Genomic DNA, 13,307 nt, shown 5'->3' on the forward strand with positions numbered 1-13,307 from the left:
AATCAAGTCACAGTGTGTGTGTGTGTGTACAGATAAACCTGCAAACGCGTTTCGTGCATGTGCACTTGATCACTGCATGTGTGTCTACCTGTACACACCTCTATTTATTCCGATTTCTCTTAAAGCTATATAAGCCATTATATACAATAAACCTAAAAAGGAGGACAAAAAGCCAAAAAAGCATATTAAAGTTCTATCTAGTCATTAGTAAATATATTTTACAATTCCCTTATCAAAAAGTAACTATTTATTTGTTGGATTTCTAGATAGTCTGTATTATATTTCTCACAGTTTTAAATACATGTCTACAATCCACTGGCTTATCAGAAGAGGGGACAGATACAAGTGCTAACTTTTTAATATATCTTCTAGATATTTCCTTTTGTGAAAATAAAAAGATTAATCTCTTCATGAAAAAAATGAGTTAACACCTAAATGTTAGTCCCTACAGAATATTAAATGTATTGAAGTGAAAAACAATGTGGCTTAGTACTGACATATTTATATTTGAAGCAATATATCCCTGAACGTACAGGGATATGTTGTTGGCCTCAAATATAAAAAAATGATCCTACGCTACAGTTGAAACAACAGATTGATACAATCGTAAATTATGCACTCTTGAGCGTATGGATCGACACACATATCAGGGATTGGCTAACGGTGACACATCCAGTGAGACCCATCATGTATACCTTACCAAAAATTCATAAAGATTTACAATCACCCCGGGTCGTCCAATTGTATCAGCCAGAGGTTCACTGTTACAACCTCTAGCCATGTTTTTTTTAATATATTCTGCAACCCATGGTTACCAACATGACCTCCTATTTAAGAGACTCCTGGGCTTTGGTGGAAACACTGACAGAACTGACAGAGAGAGCGCCAGACAACCTACTGGTTTGCATGGATGTTAACAGTCTTTATACTGTAATTCCTCAGGAAGAAGGGATACAGGTGATCTTGACGTGAACTGCTGATGTGTTGTCTCAGTTACAACTATTTCAGGTTTGAGAACGTGTTCTACCTACAACTCACAGGGACGGCCATGGGCTCAAATAGGTCACCCTCATTTGCCCATTTATACATGAAACATGTGGAGGAGAATATACTGCAAGTTTATACACATCCAAGCATCACCTTCTACCGTCGGTACATCAATGACATCTTACTTATATGGAAAAGTGATGAAATGTCATTAAATGAGTGGGTGACGACCTTTAATAACTCAGAATGTCCAACTAAAGTAAAGATTTCTTCCAGCAAGACTTCTATCGATTTTCTTGATCTACGGATCTTTAAGGCTGATGGCCGACTTGGCACTACTTTGTTCCATAAAGAGACCGACAGGAACTCAATACTACATGCGAATAGCAGCCACCCAAGATCACAAGTGAAAATGATACTGAGATGACAGATGTTATAGGGTGGTGAGAAACCATTCATCTGACCAACAGAAAATGGTACAGATACAGAGAATGGAAGAAAAATTTGCCGCAAAAGGCTATAGGAATGAGGACATTCTAACCTCCAAAATGGAGGTCACACAAGTAACACAAAAGGACCTCATGATGACATTTAAAGTGCAGGATGACACAAAGAGGATGAACTTTACCACTACCTGTACACCGCAGCTAAAGAATATGGGTAAGATATTGACCCAATAATGGCACATCATACAGAGTGATCCATCATTGTCATACCAGGAACACAGACCACCAAGGGTAGGTTTTAAGCGTGGGAAGAGCTTACGTGACCTACTAGTTCTAACAGACCCACAACACTGCTATACAAAACAGACTTGGCTCAAATCCACCAAGAAAGGGTCATATAGATGCCCCAGCTGCGTCACCTGTAACTCCATGGTTCAAGGGACCAGTTTCAGACACCCACATACCAACAAAAGGTATCCTATAAAACACTACTTAACATGCACAACTCCGTATGTGGTTTATATGTTGAGCTGTATTGCGAACCATCAGAGTGCCATCCGTACGGCCTTAGAAAAAGGAGACAGTGACTAACCTGTAGCGAGACATTTTGCACATAAAGGACATACGGTAAAAGACTTAAGATTTCAGCTGATTGATCATGTTCTGCCACTGATTCGTGGTGGCGATAGAAATAAACGTTTATTGCAAGTTGAGGCTCGCTGGATACATAAGTTGGACCTTGTACAGCCTAGGGGACTAAACGTAAGTATCGATTGTTTTCTGTAAACTAGTTGTCTAGGCCTTAAATAATTAGGTCGGAACATTATTACAATATGCTCTACCCACTGCCATATGTTGTACAATATTAGTTTAATATATAGATACTTGAGTCCTTAATATTGTCTTGGATACAATGGACCATCATTTGATCCATAGATATATACGTAGGCTCTATGCCTGTGAGATCCGGTCTTTTGGCCCGTACAACAGGATACTTCTGGTTTAATTTCTTGCTAACAATACCATAGATACAAGTGTCTTAGGGCCGTAGGCACCTGACATCTGATTTGTTTGAACTTTGAATAATCAGCCTGACTCATTTTGTAGTTCTTAGTTGCTAACTTTTGATAATTTTTATTGACCTTTATTTTTGGTGTTGAAATAGCACAATCAAATTTATTTTTGATGTTGAAATAGCAACATACAATTTTGTTCTCATTTTCTTAACTTTTACATTGCAAATATACTATGTATATATCATATGCTATGCCAACACATCTATCTGTTAGTTTATAAGCTGATCTAATTTTGGTTTTATTTAGGTTTTTTTATCTTTGAGCCTAATTCAGCCAGTCATTATCTTGTGGCTCGATCACCGATGTGCCACATATCTAGCGTGCCTCTGTATAGTGACTTTCACTTATTTCTTAATCATAGATATTGACGGCTGATAAGAGCCATAGACCCAGCAAGTCAGCCTGATATTACCTAACAGTATAAACTTATCTAGTTTGTAGGATAGCCTTATGCTTGTCCCATGCATTTTTATAGTCCCCCACAGTGTTTGTCACTACTACCTCTTGAGGAAGTTTATTCCATAAATCAATCACCCTTTCTGTAAAGAAGTGCTTCCTCAAATTACTCCTGAATCTACTACCCTTCAGCTTGAGATCATGACCCCTTGTTCTTGAATTCTCCATTTTATGTAAAATTCCCACAGCCTCAGTTTTACTAAGCCCTTTAACATACTTGAAAGTTGCTATCATATCACCTTTTTCCCTTCTCTCCTCTAAACTATACATATTTAGGTCATTGAGCCTATCCTGGTTAGTTTTATTTTTTAGACCATGTACTGTTTGTAGCCTTCCTTTGCACAGATTTAAGTTTGTTAATATCCTTCTGATGATATGGCCTCCAGAACTGCACACAATACTCAAGATGAGGCCTAACTAATGATCTATAAAGTGGCATAAGTACCTTACTATTTCTGCTGCAAATACCTCCACCAATACATCTAAGCATTCTGCTAGCCTTACTCGCTGCATTACTACATTGTTTACTAAGTTTTAAATCATCTGAAATAAAATTCCCAAGTCCCGTTCCTCATCTGTAACAGTCAGTAAATTGTAATTGAGTCAGTAATTAACATTTGGATTTTTCTTCCCTAAATGCATTATTTTACACTTTGCTGTGTTAAACTTTAGATCCCAGTCGTTTGTCCAATCCTCCAATTGTTGTATGTCAGTTCTCATTTTGTCTACCCCCCCTGGAACATCCACTCTGTTACAAATTTTTGTATCATCTACAAACAGACATTCTTTTCCCTGTAGCCCTTTGCTGACATCACAGATAAATATGTTAAACAAAACAGGCCCCAGAACTGACCCCTAAAGAACACCACTAGTGACCCCTGAGGAACACCACTAGTAACAGCCCCCTCTGCTGAATGAACTCCATTTACTAACACACTTTGTTTTCACACACACTTTGTTTTCTGAGAGAGAAGAAAAGGGCGCCTCCTAGTGTAGCCAATAAATCACAAGTGGAGTATATAGGAAAGAAACATACTCACAATGTAGAAAGGCAGAGATAATGCCTAGGAGAATGGTCTGGGAACTTCACAGTGTCCCAGCAAACTGTGCACCGTGCTGTGGCTGCTCCTCCCAAAATCAGAAAGAAAATCTGTGGTTTGAAAAGATGTAGAAAAATAGGGCGACCCCTAGTGCAGATCAATTATGGAGATATGAGTATCTACTTATGATGACAAAGGAATACTCACAAATTGTATTGCACACTGTAGTGCAAATGGAGCATACTAGGTGTATTATGGTGACCTAGTGCACATATGAACCAAGGTGATGCTGCTGCAATAGGAGATGAACTCCAAGTGGGCTGCTGATGGACGTCAGGAAAAAAGAAGAAGACTCCAGTGTAGAAATACGTAAAAAATGTTTAATTAAAAGAAGTAAAAAAATACACAGATAAAACAATGAACCTGTGTTAAAATGCTACGCGTTTCTAAGCGCTAACCACGCTTTTTCCTCAGGCAAATGATACTATCTGAACTGTAGGAGACTCCAGTTCAGATAGTATCATTTGCCTGAGGAAAAAGCGCGGTTAGCGTTTAGAAACGCATAGCATTTTAACACAGGTTCATTGTTTTATCTGTGTATTTTTTTACTTCTTTTAATTAAACATTTTTTACGTATTTCTACACTGGAGTCTTCTTCTTTTTTCCTGACGTCCATCAGCAGCCCACTTGGAGTTCATCTCCTATTGCAGCAGCATCACCTTGGTTCATATGTGCACTAGGTCACCATAATACACCTAGTATGCTCCATTTGCACTACAGTGTGCAATACAATTTGTGAGTATTCCTTTGTCATCATAAGTAGATACTCATTATATCTCCATAATTGATCTGCACTAGGGGTCGCCCTCTTTTTCTACATCTTTTCAAACCACACTTTGTTTTCTGTCCTTAAGCCAGCATTCCACCCAGTTCACAATTTTTTAATCTAGACCAAGGAGATACAGTTTGTGAATTAGTGTATTGTGTGGGACGGTGTCAAATGCTTTGCTGAAATCTAGATATGCTACATCAACTGCTCCACCCTTGTCTAATACTTTTGTTACATAATCAAAGAAGTCAATTAAATTAGTCTGACATGATCTCCCTGAAGTAGAACCATGCTGATTTTGGTCCTCTAAATTGTTTGTCTTTATGTAAATCATAATTCTTTCTTTTAAGAGGCTTTCCATTAATTTCCCTACTACTGAAGTTAAAGGGACACTGTACCCAAATTTTTTCTTTTGTGATTCAGATAGAGCATGCAATTTTAAGCAACTTTCTAATTTACTCCTATTATCAATTTTTCTTCGTTCTCTTGCTATCATTATTTAAAAAAGAAGACATCTAAGCTTTTTTTTGGTTTCAGTACTCTGGACAGCACTTTTTTATTGATGGATGAATTTATCCACCAATCAGCAAGGACAACCCAGGTTGTTCACCAAAAGTGGGCCGGCATCTAAACTTACATTCTTGCATTTCAAATAAAGATAACAAGAGAATGAAGAAAATTTGATAATAGGAGTCAATTAGAAAGTTGCTTAAAATTTCATGCTCAATCTGAATCACGAAAGAAAAAAATTGGGTACAGTGTCCCTTTAAACTAACTGGCCTGTAGTTACCAGATTCTTCTCTACTGTCCTTTTTATGAAGAGATATTACATTTGCTATTCTCCAATCATCTGGGACAGCTCCTGTTAATAGTGACTGATTAAACAGATCAGTTAATGGGACAGTTAGCAATGATCAAAGTTCTTTTAAAACCCTTGGATGAATATTATCAGGATTCACAGCCTTTTTTTTAACATTTATTTTTGATAATGCTAACAAAACCTCATCCTCTGTAAAAAGATTACTGTTAAGCTTGTTTCTGTTTTTCATAGCATCCCTTAATGTAGACATTCTATCTTCACAATCTTTGAGTAATCTTTTTTTTTTTTTTTTAAATTGAGGTTGTGCGAAAACAATACAACTTATATAAAACATGTCAGTAAGACAAACATGAATGGTACATTTCAATGTGACAATATCTATATAGATGGAAGACAAAATTCTGAATGAGAATAATCAGATGGAACCTCTTTTTCCATTTCACCTGAGCTGAAATTAACAATTTGAATGGTTATTTTTAGTCGCATAGACATTCTTCTTTAAAAATTAGTTTTATAACCATTTGAGCTTCGTATAGACTTAGACATAGAAATGCAATTGTAGCTGCAACAGTGGTAAAACAGTGTTCTGTGATTTAAAAGCTATTTAGCATATTCAATTAGTAGGAAGTATTAAAAGTTATGAAAGTGCGGCATAGGCTAGAGTAGCCGCTTATTTAACCCTCCTAAACTAGGAGGTATATTAAAGTGAGGGGGGGGGGGAGGAGGTGGTAGTATGAAGGTGATATCCTATATTATAAAAGGCCAAGTGTTTGTCTGAAGCCGTCATGCGCAGTAGAGACAAACACTTGGCCTTGAGATAGGGAGCGCGAGGTACACCGCATACAAGCAGCTGTGAGATCTGCTGCGTGAGAAGCGGCCACGCGCTCCCCAGACCTCACAGCGTGGCCGGGTGTCGCGAGGGGCGTGGCCGGGCGGGTGTCGCCGCGATGGGGCGTGGCCGGGCGGGGTCCCGCGATGTGAACACAGAGCCAGAGAGGGAGCAGGAGAGGGGGCGAGAGAGACAAAGGGGGGGGGGAGAGAGACAAAGGGGGGGGAGAGAGACAAAGGGGGGGGGAAGAGAGACAAAGGGGGGGGAAGAGAGACAAAGGGGGGGGAAGAGAGACAAGGGGGGGGAGAGAGACAAAGGGGGGGGGAAGAGAGACAAAGGGGGGGGAAGAGAGACAAAGGGGGGGGGAAGAGAGACAAAGGGGGGGGGAAGAGAGACAAAGGGGGGGGAAGAGAGACAAAGGGGGGGGGGGGAAGAGAGACAAAGGGGGGGGGGAAGAGAGACAAAGGGGGGGGAAGAGAGACAAAGGGGGGGGGAAGAGAGACAAAGGGGGGGGAGAGAGACAAAGGGGGGGGGAGAGAGAGACAAAGGGGGGGGGGAGAGAGAGACAAAGGGGGGGGGAGAGAGACAAAGGGGGGGGGAAGAGAGACAAAGGGGGGAGAGACAAAGGGGGGGAGAGAGACAAAGGGGGGGAGAGAGACAAAGGGGGGGGGAGAGACAAAGGGGGGGGGAGAGAGACAAAGGGGGGGGAGAGACAAAGGGGGGGGAGAGAGACAAAGGGGGGGGAGAGAGACAAAGGGGGGGGAGAGAGACAAAGGGGGGGGGGGGAGAGACAAAGGGGGGGGAGAGACAAAGGGGGGGGAGAGAGACAAAGGGGGGGGGAGAGAGACAAAGGGGGGGGAGAGAGACAAAGGGGGGGGAGAGAGACAAAGGGGGGGGGAGAGAGAGACAAAGGGAGGGGGAGCCAAAGAGGGGGGAGAGAGCCAAAGAGGGTGGGGGGAGAGCAAAAGAGGGAGGAGAGAGAGCAAAGGAGAGGGGGGAGAGAAAGCAAAAGAGGGGAGAGAGAGAGCAAAGGAGAGGGGAGAGAGACAAAGGGAGGGGGAGCCAAAGAGGGGGGAGAGAGCCAAAGAGGGTGGGGGGAGAGCAAAAGAGGGGAGAGCAAAAGAGGGGAGAGAGAGAGCAAAGGAGAGGGGGGAGAGAAAGCAAAAGAGGGGAGAGAGAGAGAGAGCAAAGGAGAGGGGGGAGAGAAAGCAAAAGAGAGGGGGGAAGAGAGAGAAAAAGAGAGGGGGGAGAGAGCAAGGGGTGGGACCGCTGTACTGCAAAAAATGGCCCGTGTACACGGGCTTTAGTACTAGTACAGAATATATGAACAGAGCACTAGGTCTGTGTGAGGAGATTCGAGGGAGCCTAGATTGTTAGAGGGTAACTAGGAACTGCAGAATTTTGCAATGTGCAATGCTGTGTCCTGCATAAAGAAGCTTAGGGGTCTTAAAGTAATAGCTTCGACACTAGGTAAATAGATAATTTGTAGTGTGATAAAACTACAGAAAATGCAGGGCCAGCCTGCGATAGTAAGTATGTGAAATGCGAAGATAATAGGTTACATATAGTAGTAAATAGGTTCTGATGAGAAGCAAAAGTCTGGAACTACCTGCAAGGGTTTATACATATTACTGATGAAGCATATTGGTAAGCCCCATCTAACCAATTGGCCTCTTTTCCATATATATGTTAACTATGCCGTCTATGGGAATACAGATGAGAAGGCTCAGGGATCCCGGCCGCAGACGCCTAAGCCTTAGGAGCTTTCACGATGGTAGGGGACAGCATAACACTTTGTGTTCTAATCCTCAGTGTCAATTAACTATAAGGAGTGAGCAAGGAAGTGAAAATGTAAATAAATATATAAGACCTATAGGCGGTCAGCTGGCTCTTAAATAACAACCTTCATGTGGTAGGCATGCATTTATAAAGGGGTATGATAAATACTATTGTCTAGCGCTTCAATAACAGGAACACAGCCATAAGTCTCAAACATAGCTTGTGAATACAAACATCAACATTAGAAGGTAAGAGACCCCACTTTAACACAGGATGAGCACAATGTACCCAAAGCTTTATACTTAAAAACAAACATCTGCATGACTAAAATCCATTTGCTGCGTGATATATATAGGTGCGGCTAGGAAATAACTGGAACTCAGCACTCAGAGTGTAATGTCCCCAAATGAATTGTAATAAATGCATTCTTGGGTATGAGAACAATTAATGTCTCGCCTAAACATTGAGCATACTCATAGGGAACAACATATCACTTCACTATTAGAATAGAGCATATTATTGATATGAATCTGAAACTTTTTCTGATGGATTAGTGGTAAACAGTAACTCCATTATTTAACTAGGATTGTAGAAACATAATACAAATGTAAGATAATACAGTCAGCCATGATAGCGTTATTTTGAGGTAGTCCAGGATACAAGATGCACATATGTCAATAACATATCAGCTCTAAATAGTATGCTAAGAGACCCTAAAACATTGGTAGAATAAACAGTGAAGATGTAAAGGCAGAGGGACGGTATTTATATAGGTATTAAATATACATATTCATGTGGAAGGTGTCCAGACATATGAGCAGTATATAAGCATAGACTAGAACTGAAGAGTTCAAATGACTTCAATACCAATTAAGGTAGCTGTGTAAAGTTCTATCATTTTAGCTCGATATATGCATTGCTGCAGTAATCAGTCCCACTAGACAGTGTGAAGGTAGATGTTCAGGCTGGAAACAAATTCCACACACATTGTGGAACAAGGGCTCTAAGCAGGATCAAAGGGAGCTCCATATCTGAGGGCAATCTCAATGATAAGTGAGGACCCACTCCGGAGCCACAAGATAGTGGGATATTGTAAAGTCCAAGTTCCTAGATATGCCCCTCTGTAAAAAGTTGTGGAAACAATTGTGTGTGTAAGAACCTAGTAGCCTGCCCAACGATCACCTGCTAACCGGTAACAAACTTAGCCAATGCCCATTTTAAGGCCTCCCTGTGCCCAGGTTATGAAGTGTCCATGACACCATGCATCTCTCTGTAACCAGAAGGAGTGAAGCAGGTAACACTGTCTCCTTGTGAGGGAAAACTGTTGCGATGCTGCCTTTATATTTAGGCTCGTTAGAGAAGCACTATGAGTGACAGGGTGGCAATCCGTGCTGATGGTGTCAAGGCCCTTTGTGTTCGCTTGGGATCCCTGACTATCCTTCTCTTTCAAGACAGCCATTAGGGTAAGATCTTCTGTTAGGAGGTACTGTAGGGCCGCGCCATTAACTGGGAGCTCAGTATTGACCCCCTCATCCCCACGGTAGAACCCGGGCTCAGCTGATGTAAAACTGGTGACATGCGGGGAATGCCGGGACCCCGGAGCATCCCCCCAGGCAGTGCTCACCTCGTCTAGGCTCGGTAACATCGCTGTCGGGATTTCGCACTTCTCCGTCGGACCAACATCTCTGACTAAAGCGGCAGCAAGCTTGTTGTGATGGCGTATTAGGAGTTTGTTGATCTCAACAAGTAACTGGCAGGTATCGGCCATAGTAGCTGCTTACTTACGAGAGTGGCAAGATGGCCGTTGTCTTTATAAAAGCTGCGTAGGTTCTTCAAGCTTGACCCACAACAGGCAGTAGGATAGTAGAGTTTAGTGACCTCCAAACAGCATAGAAAGATTGTTGAAAGCGACTCACTGTATTTGAGGTTCCCTATGTATCGAGCAAACTGGTTTTAGATCATTTTTAATTGAATTTATGCAGGCGCTCTAAAGTTCTGCGACCTCTCCTGTGCACTGCTGGCTCCGCCCCCCCTCTTTGAGTAATCTTTGAGTAATCATTGAGACACTTTGCAATTTGCTTATCTCCTTCTATTCTACCATCAACTGATTTCAATTTTACTATTCCTACCTTATTTTTTCTTCTTTCACTGATATATCTAAAGAATGTTTTGTCCCCATGTTTTACTGACTGCTGTCTTCTCTTCTGCATGAGCTTTAACCTTCCTAATTAACTGCTTTAGTCTTTTTTTTTTTTTTTGTTGGAGTCACCATATTTTCATATCATCATCTGCTTGTGTGTGTCTGTAATTTTTATAAGCTATCTTTTTTGTCTTTACAGCATGTGCTACTTCTTTGGAAAACCAAATTGGTTTCCGCTTTCTTTTACAGACATGTGTAATACAGTGTGCGGTTGCATCTAAAATGGCACCTTTCACAAATTCCCACTGTTCTTGAACCCCTGTAAAAAGAGTTTTCTGTTTTAAATAGTTTTTTAGGTATTCTCCCATTAATGAAAAATCTGTCTTCCTAAAGTCTAAAACGTTTTTGTTTTAGTCTGGGTGGACAATTCCTGCACATGAATACTAAACCAAACATTAATGATCACTGGATCCTAAGTTCTCACCTACAGGCACATCTGAAACTGTATCACTGTTTGTAAGTATTAGATCTAATATAGCTTCCTTACGAATTGGTTCCTTAACTAATTGCTCAAGTAATTCCCCTAGCAGAGATTCAAGAATATACCTGCTTCTAGCTGATCTAGCAGAAGGAATCTTCCAGTCTATATCTGGCAAATTAAAGTCCCCCATTACTATAACCTTACCCTTCATGGTCATTTTGGTTATTTCTTCTAATAACAGATTGTCCCGTTTTTCATCCTGCAATGGAGGCCTATATACAACCCCTATTCTTAACACATTTTTATCTCCAATTTCCAAAGTCACCCAAGTACTTTCCACCTCATCATTTGTTCCTACAATTTCAGTAACCTTTATATCTTCATTTACATACAGAGCAACTCCACCTTTCTTTCCTACTCTGTTCTTTTTAAATAACCTGTATCCAGGTATGACTATGTCCCAGTCATGCAAATCATTGTACCATGTTTCTGTTATAGCTAATAAATCCAAGTTGTCCCTAGTCACTAATGAAATGAGTTCAGGTAATTTATTTCCTAAGCTGCTAGCATTTGTGCTCATGGCACAAATAATTTTTCTACTAGAATTTCTATTTTTTGTTACTTGGACTAACAGTTTTGGGATGGTGTGGGGGGCAGGTGGATATATAAATGCTACCCCCTTTATTAGTTTAAATGATTTCTAATAAAGCATTTGAACTCCTCTCCCAGATACTCTGTTCCTTTAACATAAAAATGCAAGCCATCTCTCCTAAATAACCTAGTATCTTGCCAAACAGAGCTATAATGGCCAATAAAACCAAATCCTCGTTCCCTGCACCACTTATCTAACCAAGAATTAAATGTTGTTATCCGCTCCATCTTTCCTGATTCCTGGCCATACACAGGTAAAATAGCAGAAAATGATAGAGTTGATGCCACATTCTCTAAATGATTACCTAGGTCACAAAACTCTTTCTGAACAGCAGCAACATGATTACTAGCCAGATCATTTGTCCCTAAATGAACAATCACATCTTACTCACTTCCCTTTCCTGCTGCCTTAACAATTCTCAAAATGTGATTCTTATTCCTGTGAGCAGTAGCTCCTGGAAGACATCTAACCTCCCTTGCTTCTCCTTTACTTTCACCTAAATACACATTCCTCAAAATAGTCACCCACTAACAGTCTTTTCCTCAAAAACACATCTGCAGTTCTTTCCTGTGTTATGTTACCTGGAGAATCAGGTACCAATAGATTTGAATTACCTGTTACAGATTCAGAGGGCTCAGAAACTGCAATCTCCTCATCACAAGAATGTTCGTCAAGAGCAGCATAGGAGTTTTGCAACGGCAGAGGTTGTGGGCAATGCTTCTGGTCTACTGTTCTTATTCTTCCAGAGCCTACAGTGATCAATCTGCCTCTCCCTGCTGATCTCTGGGGTAGAGGGGCTTCTTTCTGGGGCAGCTTTGTAGAGGTAACAGGTATGTTACTTACTTTAACTTGAAGGATAGCTATTTCTTCCCTTAAGAGGGAAAACTGCTTACAAACAGGACAGCCCCTAAATCTCCAAAAAGCAGCACGATTAAAAAGTGCAAAACACCCATTGCACTGTATCTGAGACATTTTAAACTATGCAACACTTTAAGTAAAATATAAGTATTCTTTACTACTGAATAACGCTGAATAACTCCTGAAATAACTCAAATATCCTTATTTATTTAATCCTTTTTTAGCTTGATCCCTTTGCTAAGAAACAGAGCTAATGTTTAGCAGAGGTAAACAGATCTCTTTAAATACCCTCAGAAAGATAGGGTGGGGTCCCTCCTAATTGCTCACCTATGCAAACAATCTAATTGTTATCTAATTGCAATACTAAAAACCAGAATACAAATGTGTGTAATATATCCTATATTATAAAAGACAAGTGTTTGTCTGAAGCCGTCATGCGCAGTACAGACAAACACTTGGCTTTAGACAGCTGATCGCACGCGCAGCCACCCGACCTCGCACGCGCACCCCTGCAGGTGAAAACAGCAGCGCGAGGACCGGGCAAGTGAAAGAGCACAGCTGATCGCACGCGCAGGGGTGAAAACAGCAGCGCGAGGACCGGGCAAGTGAAAGAGCACAGCTGATCGCACGCGCAGGGGTGAAAACAGCAGCGCGAGGACCGGCAAGTGAAGGCGCACAGCTGATCAGACGCGCATCCCTGCAGGTACGAGAGAGAGAGAGAGAGAGAATTAAATATAACACAACACGGCCCGTGTGAACGGGCTTTAGGACTAGTATATATATATTTATATATATATATATATATATATATATATATATGTGTATGTGTGTATATATATATATATATATGTGTGTGTTTTATGTGCACGTACACATAATGACACACAAATATATATGTATATCAGCATATACAT

General features: G+C 41.0%; 1 protein-coding gene across 2 annotated transcripts in view; it reads left to right on the forward strand.

Moving 5' to 3' along the window:
- The window catches only part of LOC128657396 (zinc finger protein OZF), a 243,339-nt gene that overhangs the window by 71,520 nt on the left and 158,512 nt on the right, over positions 1-13,307 (forward strand). The gene's annotated exons all lie outside the window — the stretch shown is intronic.

Source organism: Bombina bombina, chromosome 4, assembly GCF_027579735.1.
Source record: "Bombina bombina isolate aBomBom1 chromosome 4, aBomBom1.pri, whole genome shotgun sequence".
NCBI lineage: Eukaryota > Metazoa > Chordata > Amphibia > Anura > Bombinatoridae > Bombina > Bombina bombina.